The sequence below is a fragment of the Coregonus lavaretus genome (assembly GCF_964263955.1).
Source record: "Coregonus lavaretus genome assembly, chromosome: 27".
NCBI lineage: Eukaryota > Metazoa > Chordata > Actinopteri > Salmoniformes > Salmonidae > Coregonus > Coregonus lavaretus.
Genome location: NC_140014.1, coordinates 28,540,288 through 28,566,370, shown reverse-complemented (window position 1 = coordinate 28,566,370; position 26,083 = coordinate 28,540,288). Strand labels below are relative to the sequence as shown.

At 42.4% G+C, this 26,083-nt stretch overlaps 1 pseudogene across 1 annotated transcript in view; it reads left to right on the top strand.

Moving 5' to 3' along the window:
* Positions 1 to 346: 346 nt before the first annotated feature.
* Positions 347 to 26,083, top strand: part of LOC311102656 (homeobox protein Meis2-like) — a 49,068-nt pseudogene continuing 23,331 nt past the window's right edge. The window contains exons 1-8 of the transcript XR_014615783.1: positions 347 to 670; positions 1,193 to 1,425; positions 2,195 to 2,336; positions 2,707 to 2,757; positions 3,445 to 3,495; positions 4,106 to 4,255; positions 17,977 to 18,091; positions 18,464 to 18,518. The product of XR_014615783.1 is annotated as a homeobox protein Meis2-like (transcript). The remainder of the gene's footprint in view (positions 671 to 1,192; positions 1,426 to 2,194; positions 2,337 to 2,706; positions 2,758 to 3,444; positions 3,496 to 4,105; positions 4,256 to 17,976; positions 18,092 to 18,463; positions 18,519 to 26,083) is intronic.

Below are 26,083 nucleotides of genomic sequence, written 5' to 3'. Positions count from 1 at the left end.
GCCACCGCTACTTCCGGGTTCCGTCATTTCAGTCTCCCGCCGATCAGCGCAGCAAACTGACTCTGTTCTATAAGCAAGCTAGCAGCCAACCTGCCAACACTCGCTGACACTCACTCATCTCAGACGGCGAGATAGACTAAATACCTACGGGGGAAAGGAAAGATCTGAATTGCAATCTCTTAATTTCTTTTTCTTTTTCTTTTTACAGTAATAATAAAACAAGATAGCGATCCGGAGGCATAAAGAGGACGCGGACTTGCTGGATGAAAACGGGCAAAAAAGATTCACCCTCTCTTGAACATCATCACCAACCATCATTCATTCATTACCTTGACAACCCCTGGCTTTGATTGACAGTTGGAGTGGCAAAAAGCCATGAGACACGACAGTTTAGTTACATGCAGGTTGTTGATGGGCCGATTGTAACCTTCAGTTTGGTGCTTGAATTATTTTTTTTTGTTTGGGGGGGGGAAGAGGAAAACAAGAAAAATTGCACAACTCCTCCTGATGCTTCTGCTTGTACTCTACCACATTGGAGAATAGGAGAAGTTGCAAAGAAAAGTTGGTTGAAAAAGGAATCGTACCACTAAATCACTTTCTAACCGGACTGGGATATTAAATATACGACACATCCAGGAGTTTACTGGAGAGCAGCCTGATGGCGCAAAGGGTAGGTTTTAAATCTCCAACACTTACCTATACAAATCCACTAGGAGGGCCTCCATATCGATATCCTCTTGTCAGTGGTGGCTACATTACAAAGTATTCATATCTAAGCCGTTTTATTTGACATTTTTGCAGTAGCCTACCTTTACTCTTCAAGTGGAGTGACAGCCTCAGTTTAACCGACGGTCTCCGCGGCATTTGTGGAGCAGTTTTTAAAGGGACTCCTAATTAATTCTGTGTTTTGCCAAAGTAACCCATCTTCGGGGATTCAGAACTTTTGAATGTTTTTGGTAATTACAAACCTTATCAATGTATTCATAGTTTAGCCATGGCGAGTGCCTTTTCTGTCAAAGCAACAGGAATGGCACAAGGATTAGGCTACTTTTTCCAATGCTTGTGTAGTTTCACTATATCGCTTTGACTATAGCCAACTGTGACTTCAATGTTGCAATGTAACTATATGTACATTTTGGGCACATTTACGCGTGAGTTTCTATCCTCTGACTTTGTTGTTGTTTTATTCCAGTACGATGAGCTGGCCCATTATGGTGGGATGGACGGAGTCGGGCTCCCGGCGTCTATGTACGGAGACCCGCATGCTCCACGGCCGCTACCCCAAGTCCATCACTTGAACCACGGACCACCGATCCATGCCAGCCAGCACTACGGTGCTCATGCACCCCATCCCAGCGTTATGCCCAATAGCATGGGCTCCGCTGTCAACGATGTTTTAAAGAGGGATAAAGATCAAATTTATGGGTAGGTGGACTATAATTACATACCTTATTATTCATCTATTTTAGGCTTTCAGGGTGATTTGACTTATGGAAGTTTTACTTGTTGCAAAAGTTAACCCAGAGTATATGCATTAGCAAGTTTAGTTTAGACAATTTCAAGCATTATTTTGTGTTTGGAAAAAGTATTGTCAAAACCTAGAGGTCTAAAGTGTATCAGTCATCTGATATTATCATATCTTATATTTTAAAAGGATTATGGATAACCATTATAGTACAATTAAAACTAAGCCTTTATTAAATAGAAGGATACATGTTATTGGCACATTGTAACACTGGCTTGAACACCGCAACATTATCGTTATGGATACTTGTAAACAGTTGAAAGTTCGGAGTATATTTTTGGTATAATCCCCATAACATTATAAATGCCATTACTAGTGAATGCTTTAGTGTCTGTGCGTAAAATACATTGGAAAAATATAAGACAAACACATATGGTGTAACTTGTAAACAGTGCATTTTGCCATCGATGTGCACATAGCTTATTCATAAGCTGTTTACAAAGTAGGCTACTTTATGGATGAATTTACATTTCAAAAAAGTTATCTTAGTCAAAACCTTGGCAAGTATAGTCTATATTCCTGACACATTTTTTACTGTTTACACTCCTAGCATCGTTAGTTTTACGCTAAACTTTAGCTTGCTGTGTTGCCGTGTGATTAGCTTGTGTTAAGCCTGTGTGGAGGCGCTGGATGCGGGGTTGTGCTCAGGCTCTGTTTCCCCTCTTACAGTCACCCATTATTCCCGCTGCTCGCGCTGGTTTTTGAGAAGTGCGAGCTGGCGACGTGCACTCCGAGGGAGCCTGGGGTAGCAGGCGGCGATGTCTGCTCCTCCGACTCCTTCAACGAGGACATTGCAGTCTTTGCCAAACAGGTCATTTTTTATATATTTACTAAAAACCTAATACGATTTTCCAAGTGCTTATGGCACACGTATCTACTTGTTAACTTTTTACACATTTCACTTTTGGGAATTGTTAAGTTAAAGTCGAACATTTGAAAATAAAAGTGTGTTATAGGCTATACAGTCGAAGTTAACACGTGAATTCATTGGTGATATTGACTCATTCATGTTTACACCGTATGAAATGCAAATGTAATAGAACTTTGAATTATGTTTTATTTATTATACAATAGCCTATTATTGCACTAAAGTCAAATATTATTTTTGGAATGGATTCATGACTAAATGCACTCGACGCCTGTAAGAAGTAATTAACCCCCCATCTTTGGTGTTATTGTAGGTCCGAGCAGAAAAACCTTTATTTTCATCAAATCCAGAGTTGGACAATTTGGTAAGCACTATGCAGGACCACCATTTGCCTTTCAATTCCCTTGTTGGTGTGACTGTTAGTTACTCTTACTTAGCTTGTTTTGTGGACTTAAATCATGCTCTTGTGTTCTCGGCATCGCAAAGTAAATATGTGAGGATTTGATGCAAAAGCACAACACAGATGTTAGATAGGTTTCTTTGAAGTGAACAAGGGGAAGCTCTGAGGGGTCTCGAGTGGCACAGCATTACGGTGCCTACAGGAGGCCGAGAGGGAAGCCTGTGATTAGGCTAAAAAGCGCTGGGACTGTCGCTGGGCGAATCCTGCTCCAATGCACCATGGCCACTCATTGGGAGCAATGTGGCTGCATCTGCCGCTGTCATAGTTCAGTCGCTGCCTAAGTAGCTCACATAAATTGGCTCGGTTGACCAAATGTGTCTTGCCTAATTCAGTTGTCAGATAATCCTACATTTGTATTTTCCAAATCTTAAATGAATAGCCTATACAATATCACACACCACGATAAGTGTGGGAAGCATAACTTTGTTTTACTCGAGAACCCCATAGCACAAACTTAAAGAAAGTGCACGTGTGTTTTTGTTCTATGAAGTGAAAATAAAATAATGTGTAGCATTTTGCTTACCATTATACTTTCATAATTTTACGCCACCAGAAATGTAGATTTTTATTCTTGTTTATTCCTGTTTTCAGATGATACAAGCCATACAAGTATTACGATTTCACCTTTTAGAATTAGAAAAGGTAAACATTTTTACAATTAATATTTTGTATTGTGTGATTATAGTATTTGAGACGTGATCAGCATTAGATTCTGCATGCATGTGGCCCCGTATAAATCGTATAGTAGGCTAGCCTAGTTTGTTGCACAAATGTAAAAGTTTGACAATATTTGAATTTAGCTGAAAATTAGTTCATATTGCATGAGCTGTAACACATTATTCTGAGACAAATATTCATATGAAAAAAATGTAAATACTATCATGTTTAATTGTCATACAGAGACTCATAATATAATTCAGAGTGATTGGATTGAATTGAATTCACACCCTTGGGCCTATAAATACACTGACCATATTGATAATGCTTTGTCGTTGTTGTTATGCTAATATCACATATTTGAAGTCTGGAAATTTGGCCTCCACTGGTTATTATCTGTCGAGTGTACGCATGCTGTTTATTTTTTGCCGTTCAACTTGTTGCTCTAGTCTCAAGAGAATAATAAGCGCTGCAACAATTTCACTATTGTTTCCTTGCCTTGGCCGATAATGCCCAATAACTGTAGTTAGGGCCTATTCTTGGATTGCCTGCGTCGTTTCCCCATCCTGAAAAACTGTATTTCTCCTTGTTCTAGGTGCACGAACTCTGCGACAATTTTTGCCACCGATACATCAGTTGTTTGAAAGGAAAAATGCCAATAGATCTAGTTATTGACGAGCGGGATGGCAGCTCGAAGTCAGACCACGAAGAGCTCTCAGGATCTTCGACCAACCTAGCCGATCACGTAAGTAATACAACATTTTCTATCTTTATAATAGTTTATCAAAAAGTTATAAAGGCCTGTTACAGCGTCGGCGTTGCATGTGAATGAGCGTTGTTTGTTGGTGGTGATATTGAATTAGACATTTTATTGTTGTTAGAAGTTGTTTCAAATGTGTTTTACTTACGGTGTAATTAGTTGATTATTTGACATGGTGTGAACTGTCATTGTAGTCTCTGTTTAGCCTGTGTTGTCACCTATGTTGACCTCAGCAGTAGGCCTTCAGCAAATGCATGCTGCAGATGCATTTGGGAAATCGATATTTTTAGGTCAAGAGTCAGTTGTGATACAATGCAGTGAGTTATTGTTTTAGTCTGTTGATTAGGGGCATTCGTGTGTGTATAGTAACTGCTTGTGTGTGTGCTTTTCTCTGTGTTTGAGAGAGAGAGCGCGAGTGTGTGTTTGTGTGATAGAGAGCGTGTGTGACAGAAGGAGAGTGTGTGTGTGCTATGGGGTTTGCCTAGTCTTTGTATATGGCCGCCGCGCACATTGTGGATTGTTGGACAGTGAATGTGAAAGCGATTATCTCTTGCTCATAATTACAATAGAATAGCACGTTTTTGGAGTGGCCTAATGTTAAAAAGACAAGGACATAATTTCTGGAGACAATATAAGAGACGATAATGATTTGGAGCGTGCGTAACAAAGCTGTCGGATTTGGATGCAGAAAGGGAGAAAGTCATATTCAGTGGGAGACCTTATGGGCTACCATCAATGTCAAATTCATAATTTGGTATTATAGGCCTACCTCACGACTTGGTAGTGTAGCAATGACGTTACTTGCTGTTGGTGTTAATGTGTTTAATTGTTTCTTATTGATCGCCCTGTGGTTTTGCAGTGCCCCCCCCCCCCCCCCCCCCCATTTGAAGATCTATCCGGTGCATCGATGCACTGTAAAGGCCTAATGTACAGTTGATAATTCATCAGAATAAGTGTAGAAGTGAGGCATGCTGTTGTTTATACTGAAGAGATTAGATAGCCTGTTTAGTTTCGTGGCAGATGGTTGATATACTCAAGCCAATTTCCAATGTTCCCTCGCAGTGTTTAAACCTAAGCAATTGTCATCGAGTCCACTTGTGAGAAATATTATTTTCATAATTAGCGAAATAAAAATATGCCAATAAAGAAAATCAGGAGCAGCAATAAACAAACGTGAAGGTGCTTGACAAGTCATTTATTTTAGCCTCGTTTATACTGACTTCAATGAACATTTTACTACAGCTAATTGCTGTGCACAGTTTTACCAAAGCAGGAGGTTGCTTGTGCGTTTCTATACCTTGTTTACAAAGAGACTATAGCGCTGTAACTGTAGTGCGAATTGTAGGCTAATAACGGATGTGCTATCAGATTATCTTTTTGCAAATGTCAAAAATCATGTGCATTGTAGTTTACACTGACGATAGGCTTTAAATCGTTACACAATGTTGTACAGTGTGTTGACGTTCAGACTTTACCCACCTATTTTGTCACCACTACATCACTATTAATAATATATTTATTGTTACACTGATTTTGTATTATACAGTACATCTTGACAGTAATGTGAAATGCAGTGCAAAATATAATTGCTGATATAGCAGTGAAAACAATATGGCTTAAACTGTAGGTCTTGTGTCATGAAGAATAGAGGATATTTAGGCCTATAACAGTAGAGTGTATATTCTCCTGCCCTGTGCTTAACCAGGCCCTAAAACTCTGTAGTTAATGGCTATGTCCCCCACATTATGCACACACATTTCCATATCAGATTTTAGTAGTTTGAGTTGTATATGTCCCAAATATGATGAGGACTAATATGAGTGAACACAACATTGAAATCTGCATATAGCAACACACGTGTTTGTACTGTAGGGATGGCAAGCAGTTGCAGCTACACTTGTTTTGTTTTATTGTATTATTTATTTTGCCTCTGTTTGATGATGTATTTCTATCCTCTCTTCTAGTTGGAGAAGGGAAGGCAATTTGATAGTTAGATATGCTAATTTATTTAGTTTGAATCTCTCACGTCCATTTTTCTTTGCTTTGATATGCATTTTTAATATATAGCCCATGGCTACCTCTCATTTGGTGAAAGTTAGGCTTGCTGGAGATGATGAGGTTCTTCACTGCGAAGGAGACAGCCCTTTGAGCTTGTTTTTCCTGCTTTCCCTCTCTCCCTCTCCCTCCCTGGTTTCTCTCCCTCCATACCTGATGGTAGAACCTAATAAGAATGATTAGTGCTGTGGTATTTACACTTCAACGCTGTATTGTCTTTGATTGGATTATACCATTGTCAGAGGGGATGATGCCTTTGTGGTAATGTTGATTTCTTACTTTGGCTTTCTATGACTGTCCTGACCCCCCCCCCCCCCCCCCCCCCCACCCCCCCGAGCACCACCACCACCAAGCACCCCTGTCACAGGAAAAAATGATAATGTTATGTTACACATGGATAGTGAAAACAAGGGCCTGTCTGGATCTTAACAAACGATCAGTGCCGTGGTACCGTTCGTCAGTCGCTGTGCTTGCTTGTCTTTTAATTAATTAAATTACATTTCAGTCTTCTCTTTGCTACATCCAATTAAGGCGGCGAATAAAATTAATGGTTGCTGAATATTATCTGTTCTAATGAATTTGTTCTTTGTGCCTCCTCGTGTCTTTTGCATGGCCTTTTTCAATCAGTAGGCCTACATATTAGCTAAGATTTTCATTCTCCTCCAACACATGCACATTGCTATTGAGACAGTTTTTTTATGACTTGTGCATAGTTTGTTTGTTATGAAGGAATATTGTGGGAGTTGACTTTCTGCCACTCGGTTTTTCTCTCAACGCTTGAGGGCTGCTGGTTGTAGTTCCCACAAAGGTTATGTGTAGGTTATCTTAGCTCTGCACGGCCAGAGAGAAAACACTAGTGTTTACATTTCATTCTCTGGTAATGGCTTGGGCTGTAAAAACACATTGATCATGATGATGACAAGGATTCATACCAATAATATGATATCTTGTACAATATACAGTAGCTTCTGTTGTTATCATTGGACTTGTAATAAATGGCCTGTTTCTTTATGTTCCAATGCTTTTAGTACTACACGCTCCTTGCTCCATAATCGTACACTCTGCCTCCCTGCGTAGCCTTCGTCTAGCCTTCGTCTAGCCTCCCGAGCTTCCAGGGCTGTTGACCCGTGGAATTTCTCCATTTTGGAAGTTGTTCTAATATAAGTAGCTCTCGCCAACCGGACTGACTTTGTTTGGATCCCCCGCATCAATACAATGTGTCGTTGAGTGGCCTGATTGTACTGTTCCAGACAATTGTTTTGTGATGATGGGATGTCTGGGCCTACGTTTCCTATTTGATTAGTGTTCAGATGCAGGGGCCTGTTGGCAGGCATGCCTAATCACTATGGGTAGTAGGGAGAGAGAGTCTCACTTGTTGCAGTCCCCCAGACCCCTGCTACCCACACGTCCCCCCCTCCTAGCCCCATACCATAGACGCCAATGCAACCTACAACTGAACTGAAACACATTCCCGAAGTTGTAGTTCTATGATCATATTCTAAAGATATGTGTACGTTTATTTGCATTTTACACCAGTGGCAGTCGGTGCCGTTTAAAATTAGGGAGGATATATATATTTTTTAATGAGCATGACCTTATTTCTATTACAACATATTGGATGACTATCATTCATATTCCATTCACCCAGCTCAATGTAACATCGATAGGTTTAGGCTACTACATGATTCTTGAATTTGCCCTATACCCATTATGAGGTTGCTACAACCTAGCCTACAAATGAAAGTAGGTACACAGGTCGAGAGACAAGGTGACAGACAGTGACACATTCAGTCCCACCTTGCACACTCTGTTCTGCACCTAGCTGATCTAGGGTGTAATCATTAGTCCCAACAGTTGCAAAACCATATTGCAACTAAAACGAGAGTTTCTATTGGACAAATTCAGGTACAGTGGGGAGAACAAGTATTTGATACACTGCCGATTTTGCAGGTTTTCCTACTTACAAAGCATGTAGAGGTCTGTAATTTTTTATCATAGGTACACTTCAACTGTGAGAGACGGAATCTAAAACAAAAATCCAGAAAATCACATTGTATGATTTTTAGGTAATTAATTTGCATTTTATTGCATGACACAAGTATTTGATACATCAGAAAAGCAGAACTTAATATTTGGTACAGAAACCTTTGTTTGCAATTACAGAGATCATACGTTTCCTGTAGGTCTTGACCAGGTTTGCACACACTGCAGCAGGGATTTTGGCCCACTCCTCCATACAGACCTTCTCCAGATCCTTCAGGTTTCGGGGCTGTCGATGGGCAAAATGGACTTTCAGCTCCCTCCAAAGATTTTCTATTGGGTTCAGGTCTGGAGACTGGCTAGGCCACTCCAGGACCTTGAGATGCTTCTTACGGAGCCACTCCTTAGTTGCCCTGGCTGTGTGTTTCGGGTCATTGTCATGCTGGAAGACCCAGCCACGACCCAACTTCAATGCTCTTACTGAGGTTGTTGGCCAAGATCTCGCGATACATGGCCCCATCCATCCTCCCCTCAATACGGTGCAGTCGTCATGTCCCCTTTGCAGAAAAGCATCCCCAAAGAATGATGTTTCCACCTCCATGCTTCACGGTTGGGATGGTGTTCTTGGGGTTGTGCTCATCCTTCTTCTTCCTCCAAACACGGCGAGTGGAGTTTAGACCAAAAATATCTATTTTTGTCTCATCAGACCACATGACCTTCTCCCATTCCTCCTCTGGATCATCCAGATGGTCATTGGCAAACTTCAGACGGGCCTGGACATGCGCTGGCTTGAGCAGGGGGACCTTGCGTGCGCTGCAGGATTTTAATCCATGACGGCGTAGTGTGTTACTAATGGTTTTCTTTGAGACTGTGGTCCCAGCTCTCTTCAGGTCATTGACCAGGTTCTGCTGTGTAGTTCTGGGCTGATCCCTCACCTTCCTCATGATCATTGATGCCCCACGAGGTGAGATCTTGCATGGAGCCCCAGACCGAGGGTGATTGACCGTCATATTGAACTTCTTCCATTTTCTAATAATTGCGGCAACAGTTGTTGCCTTCTCACCAAGCTGCTTGCCTATTGTCCTGTAGCCCATCCCAGCCTTGTGCAGGTCTACAATTTTATCCCTGATGTCCTTATACAGCTCTCTGGTCTTGGCCATTGTGGAGAGGTTGGAGTCTGTTTGATTGAGTGTGTGGACAGGTGTCTTTTTTACAGGTAACAAGTTCAAACAGGTGCAGTTAATACAGGTAATGAGTGGAGAACAGGAGGGCTTCTTAAAGAAAAACTAACAGGTCTGTGAGAGCCAGAATTCTTACTGGTTGGTAGGTGATCAAATACTTATGTCATGCAATAAAATGCAAATGAATTACTTAAAAATCATACAATGTGATTTTCTGGATTTTTGTTTTAGATTCCGTCTCTCACAGTTGAAGTGTACCTATGATAAAAATTACAGACCTCTACATGCTTTGTAAGTAGGAAAACCTGCAAAATCGGCAGTGTATCAAATACTTGTTCTCTCCACTGTAGGTCCATCCCCGTTTCGTTCCATTTGCTACCGTTTAAGAAACGTTTTGCAACAGAATCGGCGGAATGAATACACCCCTGATCACCCACAGTGCACTTTCATAGCAGCCATACAAACAGCATGATCACATCTATGCTCTTTCCTCCCCTCACATTTTCCCTTCGCTTGTGGACTTCAGTGCACAACACAACAGCTGTATTTGACCAGGCGAAAACCCCTCCCCAAGTAGGGTTGGGCAGTATCCAGATTTTCATGTCATCACACCGTCCTTCTCTCATACCTGAATATACGGTATTACAAGCTTAGTACACAAGGGGGCGCCAAATAAACAAAACAAAAAAAGCCCATTGGGCATCTATTACCAGAATGCTAACAAAAGTAGAACAAGTAATAGCTAATTTTAATGGAGGCTGGTAGCTAAATATGCTAACGAGCGCGAACAAAAATAAACGAATTGCAAAGACAGGCAATCCAGCTCATAAAGTTATACATATATAGGTAAGAATTAAATTTTTGGTGAGTTTGGACACCTACTGGTGAATGTGAACGAGAGACGTGCAAATAAACAAATTTTTTACGCATGCTTGTCTGAAGGAAGAACAGTACTGGCTCTGGAGCAGCATGTGTAGGCTACACGTTGTGTCTGTGTGGAGTCTGGAGTTGCTAGGGAATCGGGCCTGCCTGAGAAGTTGGGGAGGAGCAGACGGGTGAGAACTGAGAGGAGAAAAAGCAGCAAGGTACTCAAGATGGTGGCAACTGTACAAATAACTCATCCGAAGGGCTTTGACTTCTCAAACACGGCAGAAAGCTAACACAATATGATGCCACATCACTTTATTAATTCAGCCACTTGCTTAGATTAACTAGCAAGTTAAATTTAGGGGTCGTGTTCATGAGGAATTCTGCGTTTTTCACACAGGAAAAAAATATAAAACGCGTAAGAAATATCTTGCTGTGTTTTGTAAATGCAGATGTAAAATGCTTCTTATTGTAATTTCTGCTTGGCATCAGACTAATTTTGTGCTTCAGTTGCACTTCTCAACTCAAATGAGAATTCAGGAATGGGCATTGCGCTGACTGATGTGTAGCTACTGTACTTTTCTTGGTGTAGCCAGCCTACTTTTCTCCAGTAAAATGGAAGATTAACTTTAAGCAAAACATTAGGAAATGTAGCTGGCTATATTCTTTCTATGAGAAACATTAGAAATATGATGGCTATACATCGTTTTTAGAAAAAAATACCTTGCTTTTTAATCGTAAACTCATTTCCTTGTGTGGCAGCCAGCCAAATAGCATTGCACTTCTTTTGTCATCTGATGAAAATGAAGCTATTTTCTGCCAAATGTGTTGCACAAATGTATTTCATGTGAAGGAAAACTATAGTTGCACGTCCCTGATCACTCTAGTGAAGCAAGAAAACACTGTTGACTTTCAATATAATACACGACCCCTGTCAGCTGGACTCACCTGCCCTCCCTTTCTTCCGGATTTACAAACAAACACGTGACTGGCTTAACTGTTCTGGGGAACTACGGTAAGCTTCATAATGTAAAATAATGAGACAGGTGAAATTAAGAACGGGACATGCTAAATCTCCTAATGTATTGCACAAGTTGACTTCAGGTATTTACTTAAAAAGTAACTACAAATATTGAAATGAATTGAAAGACTTCAAACAAATAGTTTCAATGGTATTGACGGTATTGAAAAACCATCCCGTGGCTATTTCCAAAAATCCCGGTATACGGTATACCACCCAAGTTTATCTCCAAGCCAAACCTTCATACCATAACCGCTAACCGCTACACACAGCCTTCATCGTTGTCACCATATTAGCTAACGTCATAGTCAATATTGCTACTAGAACTAACACGTTAGTAAACCCACAATCCAATCCAAGTGTACAATCACGAGGTACAGTGTACAGCATGCAGTTTAGCAGTTACACCGGCGGTCCCCAGTGGCAATACATTTATAAAACCGAAAGTCTATTTTGACTTGGAAGAGTTGGAGTGTTGGATATTCTTAGCCAGCTAGCTAACATAAATAGCATTCCTCTCTGTTTGAGTCAGGTTGTTGAGTAGGCTAAATTAGCTGCATTCGCTAGCTAGATAAGTAGGTGAAATTGAAAAAAGAATACAAAATAAAATATAGCTATCGCAATCTCTCTCTGCTGCTTCTCTTTAATTTTGGAAGAAATTAATTAGTTAAAAACGGTTCAAGTATTGTATTTTTCTCTCTTTGAATCAACTACTCACCACATTTTATGCACTGCTGTGCTAGCTAGCTGTAGCTTATGCTTTCAGTACTAGATTCATTCGCTGATCCTTTGATTGTGTCAGTTAATGCTGCAAGAGCTCTGTTAGGTTGGAGGACGTCCTCCAGAAGTCGTCATAATTACTTTGTAAGTCTATGGAAGGGGGTGAGAACCATGAGCCTCCTAAGATTTGTATTGAAGTCAATATACCCAGAGGAGGCGAAAATATCTCTCCTCCGGCTACACCATGGTGCTACCCTATAAAGTGCTGTTGAAGCTACTGTAGATCTTCATTACAAAACAGTGTGTTTAAATCAGTTATTTGGTGACGTGAATATATTTAGTATAGTTTTATCTAAAAAATAATAGCTTTTTTAATGTTTCAGTATTTTTATTTTTATTAAATTCCTGGTCCTCCCCTTCCTCCTCTGAGGATACTCCACTGTTTTACACCTATTGCACCTCATGTCATGCATATTCATAAAAACTACTGCTCAGGGGTGTATAAGAGCAATACTTTTATTGTTGTTTTGTAATTTGAAATATTTCGATTGTATTCTAAGATGTTGTCATGTGTGTTGTAGATGTGTTTTTTTATCGATCAGTTGTCAGATTGAGGAGTTATGCTCTCATGTTTGTGAGTCAGTAGCTAGGTTTCCATCCAATTGGCGACAGATTTTCATGTGAATATGGAAATATCGGCATTAATAAAATATGCGCATTTTACAGAGATGTGTTTCCATCAATTTGACTTGATGTGGATAAAAGTCTGTGCGTGATGACGTAGTGCACATAAAAATTACTTTTGCAGTAAAATTCCCATGTACCGAATAAAAAATACAAGATAAATGGGTTTCCATCGCATTTTCAACTTTACAAAAATGTTTGTGTTATATAGCGAATGTGCCCACTCTTGTATTGGCACAAGCGATCTAGCCAACAGCTTGCAGATACTGTGTGGGTATATCCTACATTATGAGATTATTTTAGTTTGTCAAATGGCAGCCAAGCTTTGACCATCATGTCACCAGAATAAGACCCTCCATATCTATTGTAAAGGAGCATTAAGCTCATCACCGTGCACTTTCACCACCCTGTGAAGTTCATCATATCTTATTTCATCTGTAGCCGAATAAACTGCATGGTTTCCCGAGTCGTAGTGAAAAGACCACACACCTCCACGTCTACTTCAATAGGATGGTTATTATATCAGTATGTGCACATAAAGGCGTTTTCACCGCCATTTCTCGCATAACTAATTTTACCGACACAAAAAGATCCCACCATGTCGAATGAACAAATTGTCGGTCGGCATTTATAAAATTGTACCAAAACTTCCTGTTTACATCACAGCTGTCGTGATTTTTACAAAATAAATCGTAAATCACATAGAGCGCAATGGTGTGTAATCAAGTTTTTATCTGTGCTTTCTGATGGAATGATTGCACATGTAATGTGCCATTCAGTGCAATGAAGACTTATTTTGCCCTGAAGTAAATTCTGCACTGTACACACAGCCAGCCACCCACGCCTGTCTCTTAAAACACACAATGGTGAATTATTAGATGCTTAATGAATGTTTCATTTTTATTCTTGGAGGATAATTGTAGGTGTTGTAAAATGCTCAGTTGTTTACTAGAAGAACACCTTCACTTTTGAACATCTTTTTTTGGCGTGTATATAATTAAGTGTTAAATTCGACAAAAATGTGCAAGGACTTTAACTGCTTATGCGGTGTGGCAAGATGCGTCTTGAAATGTCAGCTGGCTATGATTTATGATGATTTAAGTTTCTGGTGTGTCAGCAATATGGGACATGTTCAGTAGAGGAGCCTCCCAGGCCCAGCCGTTGCAAGAAGTGGTGCTACAGTATACACTACACCAGTGTAGTCCCCCGCCTCACTCTGCATTATACCTATTTTTCAGTCCCCCTTTCTCGTTTTCAGTAGGTATCTTGGGAATTTGAACAAAATTCAATGACAGTGCTAAATCAATTGCATTTGAAAGTCCAAGGGATCTACTGAAGAAAAAACCCCCAGTGAAATTGGTGTGATAGGTAGGTGTGTGTAAATGAGAAAAGGAGGCCAACAGGAGTGGAGGAGTGAGTTGTTCTCCTGTGGCCCTGATGCACTACATATTGTCTCCTGCTTTTATATTAATTACAACATGCATTATCAGCTGTGAGTCGCTAACCTCAGCAAATAGAGAAGGCAGCCCCGGGAGACCTGCCTTGTATCTTCTTTTCCATCTAGTCTATCTATTGTGCAGCCTGTCTGCCTACCTGTCCGCCTGTCTGCCTGTCAGACGGTCTGCCTGTCTGTCTGCCTGTCTCCCTGCCTGCCTGTCTGTCTGTCTCCCTGCCTGTCTCCCTGCCAGCTGTCTGCCTGCCTGTCTGTCTGCCTGTGTGCCTGTCTGCGCTGTGTGTTGTGTTTGCTCGTTGCTGCTCTCGTCTCTCCTCCTGGTAACAGTGCTCTTTAACACAATTAGAGAAGAGCATGGACTCCTAATTATGCCAAGCTACAGGGAATAGTCACATGATGTGGTGCTACAGGCATTAGATATATATTTTTTGTGATCTTGGTTTTTAGATTGATGAAGAAAGACCCTTTTGGGTGAAGTAGTTTTTTTTTACGGCTTGTTTGAACTTTAATGGACTCATGGGAGGCCTGATATCTCTCTGTGTGTGTGTGTGTGTGTGTGTGTGTGTGTGTGTCTGTCTGTCTGTGTATTGGTAATGCAGGCCTCGGCGTGCGCTCACCTTTCATAGCTCGGAGAGGTTCACTGAATAATTCACGGCAGGGAAAGGAAGGCTATTGCTTTTGTCGCCCTGTCGAGTGTGGAAAGTTAATGCCAGTGTTGTGATTTTTGTTGCCATGTTGTGTGAGAGCGGTTATTAATGAGAGGTGAGTGACAGCTACGCATACTGAGTTTGACCAAATGAAAACATAAGCATATGTTTGGCCTTACATAATATTCCTACAGTTGTTTGGTCTTTGCTTATGTTACAGTAACCAATAGGGCCTAGTTTAGTCCAAGGCCTAGATCCCTAGCCAAGCTTCCATTTACTGTACTTCTGGCTAGCAAATAACTGCCAAATATCACTCCCATTAGCTAAGCTGTCTCTGAATTTAATTTAGTACCAGAGCCATTAAAATTACACATTACTGTGCAATGATAGCTAAATTAAGTCCTATCGATTCAGCTGTTGGATTAAATCTGTGTGGTGCCCTGGCCTAGCTGGCCATCAGATCAGAGGCTGTCCTTACTGGCTGCAGTGTTGTGGAGAGAGCGAGAGATAGAGAGAGAGTCAGAGAGTCAGTGAGTGAGTTAGCATACAGTATAGTAGTCAGTCTGGCCGGCAATGGGTGGTTCAGTGATCACCAAGTGGAACCCAGTCGTTTTCTTTCCTTAGAACAACAAGAGCCATTTGGAGTCTATGGTGCCTGGCTCTGGCTAAATATATCATACACTGCCTGGGCTCTTGAGGCTGCGTCCCGCCGAGACACATTTTCAGCCTCTTTATAAACGAATCGGCGGCATTTCTGGTGGCTGGGGTTTGGACTTCATGGCCCCCGAGAATGGAGACACTATTTATCTGTCTCTGTCGCTATTCCTTTCTCGCTCTCAGTCTCTCTGTCTCTCTCTCAGTCTCTCTCCCTCTCCCTCTCCCTCTCCCTCTCCCTCTCCCTCTCCCTCTCCCTCTCCCTCTCCCTCTCCCTCTCCCTCTCCGTCTCAGCCTCCCTCCCTCCCTCCCTCCCTTTACCTACCCTTCCTTTTTTATGACATTGGCTCATGAGACTTAATAAAAGTGTAATAAGATGGCTCACGTTAGTGTTGTTACCCTCTATGTAAAAAATATGCAGATAATTGTAAACGAAGACTCTTGGATGCATTAAAGCCCACCTCTTTTCCACTCCCTCATTCAGAAGGGCTAAAACCCACGCAGGGGCTATTGTTCGGCCTGCCTTATTCCCCCCACCTCCTCTCCTCTTCTGGGTAATTCTCCCAGCTCTTTATATGATTGCCATCCGGAGAACAGCTGACGCTGAGAGGGGTTGTAGTGGAGTGCTGGGGCTGAAGGGGCTGTGTCTGTCTGCTGTTTGCCGCTCCGCTCCGAGCTGTTTGAGAACACAGCCTTCCTCCCCGAAAACGTACCAGATAAAAGGAGGGCCGCTGAGCTGCTCGTAGGCACAGCCAGAGCCGGAGCAGCAGCACATAAGGACCAGGCACCCAAGGGAACCAGCCAGCCAGTCAGCTAACCACTCTGTGCTGCTGTCTCATAGCCTGTCCGCGTGAACTCCCCTCCAGGCACTCTCCTGTCTGTCCTCCCCCAGAACAGCTCACTCAAACCGGGGCAGCCTCACTAGCAGGCGAAAGTTAAGCAGGATCACTACTGAGCTTAGGGTGATTGGTAAAAACTGGCTCTTTTGAAAAAGTTCTGTGGCGTGTACTTTCCCCCCTGCTTTTAATATATGTATGTGTGTTTGTGTGTTTGAGACAAAAAAAAAATAGCGGGGAGAAGTGGACTAAGGTTTGTGGGAAGCCTTGGTGCAGGCCTGTGCTTGTTTGGCTTGGGCTCCTTTCAAGGGGCTGCTTCTCTAGGGCCCCAGACAACATTGCACCGATGTTGGCCAACATTTTCTCATTGTGTTAAAAGGTGACAAGTTAAGTTGGGATAGACTTTGTTTGTATGTGTGTGTGTGTGTGTGTGTGTGTTATGGTGTGTGTGTGCGATGTCTGTGTGAATGTAAATGTGTGTGTGTGTGACTCATATCTCTGTCTGTGCTGTGTGTATAGGGGTGACGTGGTCAGTCTGTCCCTCTGTGGTGTGAATGGCAGAGGAAATTCCACTTCTAGCCTGCCTTCGTGTGGCACTGATAAAGCTTTTCCTGTACTGTACTGTAGAACGCCTGTTCCCCGGTCCGGACCAGCAGGGAACTGGGAATGACCAGGAAAGAGAGAAGGAGGATAGAGAGAGAAATGGAGGAGAGAGAGGAAGGAGAGAGAGGAAGGAGAGAGAGGGAGGAGAGAGAGGAAGGAGAGAGAGGAAGGAGAGAGAGGGAGGAGAGAAAGGAAGGAGAGAGAGGAAGGAGAGAGAGGAAGGAGAGAGAGGGAGGAGAAACTCTACTTATGAGTTGGAAGTTTTTTTTGTACAAACTATACCACTATTGGAGCCAGTTGTCTCTGTAGGAGTGCTCTGAGCTTTCTCTGAATGTGTGTGTATCTGTGGGTGTGTATGTCTCTCTCTCTGTGTGGGGGTATGTGTGTGTGCATTGTTTGGCAGATTAGAGGGAGAATCATATTTTCATTTCTGACAGTGCTAATGATGAATAGCTCTTGTGGTGTATTTAGACTTCTTACCTCGATATTTCTCACTTGACACGGAAGTCTCAATTGGTTACGGTATAAACTAACTCCATGGGGCCCGGCCATATGTGTTTAGACAATTCTTCAGCGAGCGCCCTGCCTGCAACGTTCAAAATCAGACACCACATTAACTGTCTTCGCTGTGTTGTGTGCTCTAATGTATTAATGAAACTGTGTGATTGCAGAGTTTAGACTTAAGTGCCAGCTGGATTAGTGCACATGGCTTTTTTCTTTCTGCCTTTGATTGTAGTGGTGTTGTTGATCGTGTGCTAGGGGGAGTGAGTGGAGCTTTCCCAAGGAATGTAAGCAGTCAGAGAACCTCACTGCACTGTAGACTCTTACAGATGTCACTCTCACGTTTCCAACATACTCATGTGGTCTCCCGCTCTCTTTTTCCCTCCCCCCCTCCTCCTACTTCCTGCTCTCCTCTCCTGGTTTGCGGTTTGGATGGGGTATGCGGACGGATGGATGGATCCCTCTCTCTTTCTCTCTCTCTTTCTTTTGTAAAACCCCATACAGAACCCAGCTTCCTGGAGAGACCACGATGACGCCACCTCCACACACTCTGCCGGCACACCAGGGCCCTCCAGCGGGGGCCACGCTTCACAGAGCGGCGACAACAGCAGCGAACAAGGTGAGCCAGCACACACACACGCACACAGGTATGCACGCATGCACACACCCACACACACACACGAACGTAATGTAATATTTGAAGGATTTGCCAACCCACCACTTTATAAAACTAGAATAAATGGATGGCATTGACACTTATTCCTCATTAGAAAGTGTCAATTTTCTCTCACACACGCACACACACACAGCACATTATTAACTGCTGTAAACTGTAGCTATTTAGGGGTGGAGTTGAACAGAGCGCTAAGAAAAGCTGGCGATTAATAGGATATTTCTGCCAGTTCTCACTAGCATTTAAAACATATTAACGTTGCTAGCGCGACAAGCCTAATTACAGCTCAGAAGAACTTCTGTTTTTATCTGGCTCTAGTCTGGATGGACTGCTTGCCAGCCAGCCTGCCAAAATGCATTAAAAAGAACAATCTGTACACTCTATTATAGTTATAATGCAAATCATGTCTGTGAGTCTGCATTTTGGATAGTTACACTGTTTTGATTTTCTAGTATTCACATTTGTTGAAGTATTCAAACGAAGACATCAACACAAGGCATCACACCAAAACAGAACTAACAAACTTGTTTCAATTCATGAATAAGGGATTCAACTCTGTTATCTTAATAGTGTCTTTGCTAAGACAACAGTGGTGATTAGCCACTAGCCTTTCCTTTCTTGTACTGCCGTTGTTTTCAATGTTCTCTGTTGCAGTCAGATCTCCTTTTACTGGCGGCAGTGTGTGTGTGTGTCACACACACACTCTTCACCCTCACACAGTCTGTCTCCACAACAGGCCAGATGCTTGTCATGTCCAATCACGGCTATCATTTTGCCGATATGCAATCAAATGTATCGATGGTGTGTGTGTGTTCTGTGGTTGTGCTGGTTTAATCATAGAGTCTGTCTGAGTCTGTGGGCCTGTCGGAGTGGCTGTGCTGCTGAACCATTACTGACCACAGAGACACTCCGAGAGTAGACCTTTGTGGTGGGCCCATGTCAGGACTAGTTGCATCAAAGGCAGCTGACTGGCTGAGCGGAAGGGGCTTGGCCTTGACAGTAGCTCTGGTTCTCGAGGTGCACCGCGAATTAGAGAGGGCCTGGCCAGTCACTGTGGCCTGTGTCTAGCAAGGTGGACAGTAGCTCTGAGATTTTGTTCAAATATTGAACCCCTTTTTAGAAACCAGTGTAGCTACTGTACATCTGTCAAAATATTTATTTGTTAAATTCAGGTTTATTGAATATACTGTACCTTCTCATTGTTGGTCATCCCTTCAAAGCCAGTACAGGGAGTTATAGAGACTAAGTGATGCAGAAAAGAGGGTTGCACAAGGGAGAGAGATAATAGAGTGAGGGAGGGAGTAGAAAGAAATGCACTGCCTATTGATTATTTTACACACATAAGTACAAGTGACCTGTAATCCACAGAGCACTTATCGACTCCTCTCATCACCGGATCCAGTAACAGCTGATCAATATGGGCCAAGGCAGTTACCGTACAACGCTGAGCACTGGGCCAAGTAGGACCCAGACCAGACCTGGGCCTCCCTGTCCCAGACCAAAAGGGGCTAAATGCTGTACATACCTCAAGCTCAAACCCCTTAGTGAAAAAAAACCTCTGACCCAAGGAAAAGATGGAGGAGGGGGATAGAACAAAAGAAAGAGGAGAGAGAAAAATAGATGACAAAACGAGGAGGTGTAGAGAGAAAGGAGTAGAAAACAGAGAGTAAGGAAAATGAGGAGAGAAAATCAAGACGGAGAGAAAAAAAGTGTATGAATGAGAAAAAATAAGAGAGAAAGGAGCGAGAGAGAGGAGGCAGCTGATTTAATGGTCTAATGAGGCCATCCTCCAGCCAGTTGTTTAGTGTGAGGTGCGCTCTGACCTTTAGCTCCGCTCGGGAGCCCGGCCGCCTCATTTTTCACATTCTTGCAATTACGTTTACGCTTGAAGCTCCCCCTGACTCACGACTCTGGCCCTTTCACTCTGACAGAGCCCCCTGTCCTCTCCCCTCCACTCTACTCCTCTCCATGCATGGATAGCCTTCCCATCTCAACTATATTTCCACGTTAGAAAAATACACTCCTTAGTCTGAACACTTAAGCCTACAGAGAAAGAGACAAACGTGTGCCTCACCTAATTAATTAGGTATTTAACAGGTTAGCCTCTGTTAAAACGGGTGGAGGTTGAGGTACTGTAGAAAGAAAGAAAGAAAGAAAGAAAGAAAGAAAGAAAGAAAGAAAGAAAGAAAGAAAGAAAGAAAGAAAGAAAGAAAGAAAGAAAGAAAGGGGGCAGAGGGAGAGTGAGAAAGAGAGAGAGAGAGAGTCAGCGAGGTGGAAGGAACAAACAAAACAAAAACACAACCGAATCATCCTTTTCTGCAAACACTTGTAGCCCTTTCCTGCAGTCAATGACCAAAAGCGCCCTTTTTGGCCTCATGGGTGGAACGTTATTAATATTTTTCATAATTTAATAATTCATAAAGAATTATAAAAAATGTACGACGGAAATCCGGTGTTTCTACACTACCGTTCAAAAGTTTGGGGTCACTTACAAATGTTCTTGTTTTCGAAATATATATATTTTTTTGGTCCATTAAAATTACATCAAATTGATCAGAAATACAGTGTAGACATTGTTCATGTTGTAAATGGCTATTGTAGCAGGAAACGGCTGATTATCAGTAACCAAGATCTCGTACAACGCTGTGTACTACTCCCTTCACAGAACAGCACAAACTGGCTCTAACCAGAATAGAAAGAGGAGTGGGAGGCCCCGGTGCACAACTGAGCAAGAGGACAAATACATTAGAGTGTCTAGTTTGAGAAACAGCCGCCTCACAGGTCCTCAACTGGCAGCTTCATTAAATAGTACCCGCAAAACACCAGTCTCAATGTCAACAGTGAGAGGCGACTCCGAGATGTTGACCTTCTAGGCAGAGTTGCAAAGAAAAAGCCATATCTCAGACTGCCCATCTTAATCTTTTCTTTTTATTGGCCAGTCTGAGATATGGCTTTTTCTTTGAAACTCTGCCTAGAAGGTCAGCATCCCAGAGTCACTTCTTCACTGTTGACGTTGAGACTGGTGTTTTGCGGGTACTATTTAATGAAGCTGCCAGTTGAGGACCTGTGAGGCGACACTCTAATGTATTTGTCCTCTTGCTCAGTTGTGCACCGGGGCCTCCCACTCCTCTTTCTATTCTGGTTAGAGCCAGTTTGCACTGTTCTGTGAAGGGAGTAGTGCACAGCATTGTACAAGATCTTCAGTTTCTTGCCAATTTCTCGCATGGAATAGCCTTCCATTTCTCAGAACAAGAATAGACTGACGAGTTTCAGAAGAAAGTTATTTGTTTCTGGCCATTTTGAGCCTGTAATCGAACCCACAATTGCTGATTCTCCAGATATTCAACTAGTCTTAAGAAGGCCAGTTTTATTGCTTCTTTAATCAGCACAACAGTTTTCAGCTGTGCTAACATAATTGCAAAAGGGTTTTCTAATGATCCATTAGCCTTTTAAAATGATAAACTTGTATTAGCAAACACAACGTGCCATTGGATCACAGGACTGATGGTTGCTGATAATGGGCCTCTGTACGCCTATGTAGATATTCCATAAAAAATAAGCCATTTCCAGCTACAATAGCCATTTACAACATTAACAATGTCTACACTGTATTTCTGATCAATTTGATGTTATTTTAATGGACAAAAAAAGTGAGTTTCTTTCGAAAACAAGGACATTTCTAATTGACCTCAAACTTTTGAACGGTAGTGTATGTCAAACAGTTTTGTTATATTTCAGTCTTCTGTGATGTATGTAAAGTGTAATATTGGGAGACAAACTCAAAACTGTATACATTTCAACTCTATATCTGATATGGTACAGGTGTCTACTTTTCTGTAAGCACATTACCATGTGTGTGAGGTGTGTACTTTTGTTTCAAAGTAGATTTGTTTAAGACTACCAAGAATCACTGTGTGGCCCTGATTTAGCCCACTGCAGGTTAAAAGATGTGTGGGGCTTTAAAGAATCGCTCCATTTCTTTTAAATGAGAAGTCTTAAGGCCACCCTTTTGAGTCTTATGTTTTCTAGTGAGTGTTGAAATATTCCTGATTTATATAACCTACACAGGGGGTCTCTGACAATGGCTGAGTGGATGTGTTGGCGAGTGTGAATTCTCCTATTGTTTTCCTCCTCGTGTTAATCAGTCATCGCTTTGACAGTTTATAGTTCCTGTTAGGTAAAATACAGTACAGCATACACCTCTCATACCTTTCCCTCCCTCATAGAGAGAGAGAGAGAGTGTGTGAGTGTAGAGAAAGGCCTCGAGAAAATGTACATTCGTAACAACGTAATCTATCGCTTGTATCTCGGCACTGAGCATTATTCTGAACCCCTGCCAGAAAACATTTTAACCAGTGAGAAAATATGTGTAGCCCCTCTTAAGGAATAATTTATTTTGAAACAGTTAAGCAAGGTGAAGCATGCTCGTAGCTGTCAGTAGAGATTGCCAGTTAAGGTTTTGACACGTTGGAGAGAGGGTTTGGGTACAGCACACAGGCTTGCTAACCCCCCTCTGCCTCCTCCACCTCATTCGCTCACACACTTTTTTTAAACTCTGAATTTCTTTCCAAAAACGAAAATATGAATTATCACCTTCGGGGCAAATTCTGCAGTCTTACTTATTGTCTGTGAGCAGAACTCCCTGTGTTCTAGCTTGATAAACAGCAGTGGTGCATGGGAGAAGTTTCAATAGGCTTCCTTACAGATTGCAGCTCAGTGCTCTCCACTATCAGACTATCAGTGTTGGCTCAGCTTGCAGCTCTTTTGATTAGCAGCTCTTTTGATTTCTTCTGAGCTTATCTTGAGACACCAGAAACGTCAATGAAGTAGTAGTAAGTCAAATCTGATGTCAGTGGCTGTTGAAAAATAGGAGTTATTTCCAAGAAGGTGGCCATTATCAGTTTACAACACCCGAAGTGTGTTTGAGCTGGAAAGGGATGAAGCATACTCCACTTCATGTCCATGCCAAACATTGTACAGTCAGATACACTCACAGACTCACTCAACTACAGTAAATCCTCACTACTGATACAACTTCAAGGTAGGGAAGCTCGCCCTCCCTCGCCCTCCCTCCCGCCCTCTCTTCAGTCCGCTCTTATAATTATTAGCTATGCATGAAAACTAAATCCATGTTGACATCTTGAGTGGTGAGCAAAAGGCCTCTCCATACCATTCCCCCCTTTTTACTACCAAAAGGCCCAGCAGAATTTTGAAAGTTTTGTACATTTTCTCAGCAATTGAACAATCCTCCATGTTCTGCAGCAACACAGACTCCCCTGAGAGTTGCAGAGAGAGAAAGATAGAGGTTGAGGGAGAGAGAGAGAGGTTGAGAGAGAGAGAGAGAGGTTGAGGGAGATAGAGAGAGAAAGTGGTTGCGGGAGCGAGAGAGAGAGGTTGAGGGACAGAGAGAGAGGTTGAGGGAGAGAGAGAGTGGTGGGGCTCGGTGGAGCGTGCTAGCCCTGGTGGTGGTGGAGTGTGTGCAGCTCTCCCATCCCTGGCCAGGGGCCCCCATCCCTGGCCAGGGGCCCCTCTAGGCAGGGCCATTGTGGTTGAGCTCTCCAGAGGGGGGTAATTCCTGGTGGGGACACAGCTCCCTGGCCAAACCCAGAAAGCCCCAGCTAGCGCAGCGCAAACAAGGCCTGCTACATCTGGCAGTTTCCAGACCTTTGGCTTCTTTTTCTCTTTTTCCAAGGCCCGGGTACAGCTTTACTGTGTGCTCAAATGAAGTCCCCCAAAACATAAGGGAAGAAAAAGGAAACCACAACAGAAAGGAAGCCAGCGACTCAGCTAAAAATGCAAGATGGAAGCCTTGTTGCATTTTTGTGGCTGCTGTTCCTACCCTGTGTGTGTGCGTTCTAGTTGGCTGTCTCTGGGTGCCTGTTAGAGTTTAATTTAGAGTAGTAATTAAAGCTGAATACTGGCCCATAAACAACAGATAAACAGTAAAGCAGAACTGGACCCTGCTGTTTCATGGCCGTCACTCCCAGCTGTTAGAGGACTGATAACTTTTACACAGTGCCCCTACCTCACCACAACACAACACCACAGCAGCAAGGGTGTAAACACACAGACTATACTTCCCTCCTCCTCCTTCACAACAAAACAGAGAGCAGAGAGAGAGAGATACTCAAGAAGGATAGAACGAAAGAGAGAGAGCGGAGAGAGAGAGAGAGAGAGAGAGAGAGATAGATAGATAGATAGATAGATAGAAAGAAGAAAGAAAGAAAGAAAGAAAGAAAGAAAGAAAGAAAGAAAGAAAGAAAGAAAGAAAGAAAGAAAGAAAGAAAGAAAGAAAGAAAGAAAGAAAGAAAGAAAGAAAGAAAGAAAGAAAGAAAGAGGATGAAGTGAGGGCAGCCAGGATGAGGACAGCAGCAGCCAGGATGAAAGGTTTAGGAAGAGGAGCCTGCCCTCAATAGATTGCTTACAAAACCCCTTAGATGGCAACAATGATCGCATTAACAATAAATTAAGAGCTATCATAATGTGCCTGGTGCTCCTTCCGCCTGTGGCTTTCACTGGCATTTGGGCTGTCAGTCACTGTGACCACACACCTTATTGACACCCTAGCTAAAGCAGGAGACTGGATAAACACAGAGCTTTCCTACACAGGCCTGGCCTACCCGTAGCATAGACTTTACTACATTACTTTCCTACATGTATAACGTTACTACATGAAGAGGTCTCCAAGGTGTTGTTGTCTACATAGTGTGTTGTAAAGCTGTGTCACTACATGTCCAGCCGTGCTAGTCAGGTGTCTGTGGGGTTGTTGTGAAAACAGTATCAGTGTCTCTGGGCAGGGCTATTGTTGAAAACTGAGAATAGTTGCTCTGGAGGGGGAAGAAAACAGAACAGAGGGGATACTTTCATGATCCATTAGCATAAGAGTGGCTAAATTATTCATGCCGAGTGCTTAATCTATGGGGGAAAGTATAGTTAATGCACATAGTTTTAAAATGGATTCCTATTGCTCCCTCCACTCCCTCCACTCCGCACTGAGACCAGATTCTTGCTGGATTCAGCATTCACAGGTATTTACAGGGCCTCACTCTCTCTCTCACACACTCAGACGCACGTTGGTGTACACACACACACACACACACACACACACACACACACACACACACACACACACACACACACACACACACACACACACACATACACGCTGCTTTGCTCCAAGCTGTTTAAAGGGGCTCAGCTCTCAGGCTCATCCCCCTCTCTCTTTTAGTCTCTCTCTCTCTTTCTACCTCCCTCCCTCAATCACTCACTCACTCAATTCAATTAAATTCAATTCAATTCAATTCGCTTTATTGGCATGACGTAACAATGTACATATTGCCAAAGCTTACTTTGGATATTTACAATATAAAAAAAAAAAAAAAAAAAAAAAAAAAAAAAAAAAAAAAAAAAAAAAAAAAAAAATGAGAATCAAAAATTGTCAACGGGACAACAGTAACAACAATAACCAACGGTCAATATAACCATACATTCAACAATAACAATAATCATACAGTTGAGGACATGTGCAGGTTTATTGGGTCTGTCAGACACTGTCCCTCAACTTATGGCAGGCAGCAATGTAGTGCGCTGCCAACCCACAGCTCTCTGCGTCCTCCCCCAACAGGATGGGTAGCCTATCCTCATCGAGAGGTCTTTAAAACCTTGAATAAGGATTTCAAATTTGGGGAAATGACACTCTCTAATTGTTTTATATTTTTGACATTTTGTCAGGAAATGCAGCTCCGTCTCAGGTTCTGCTGTTGTGCAGTGGTTGCACAGCCTTTCCTCTACAGGGAGCCAGGTTTTCCTGTGTCTACCCTTCTCAATGGCAAGGCTGTGCTCACTGAGCCTGTACTTTGTCAAGGTTTTTCTAAGGTTTTGATCAGTAACCATGGTCAAATATTTAGCCATAGTGTACTGTCGATTTAGGGCCAGATA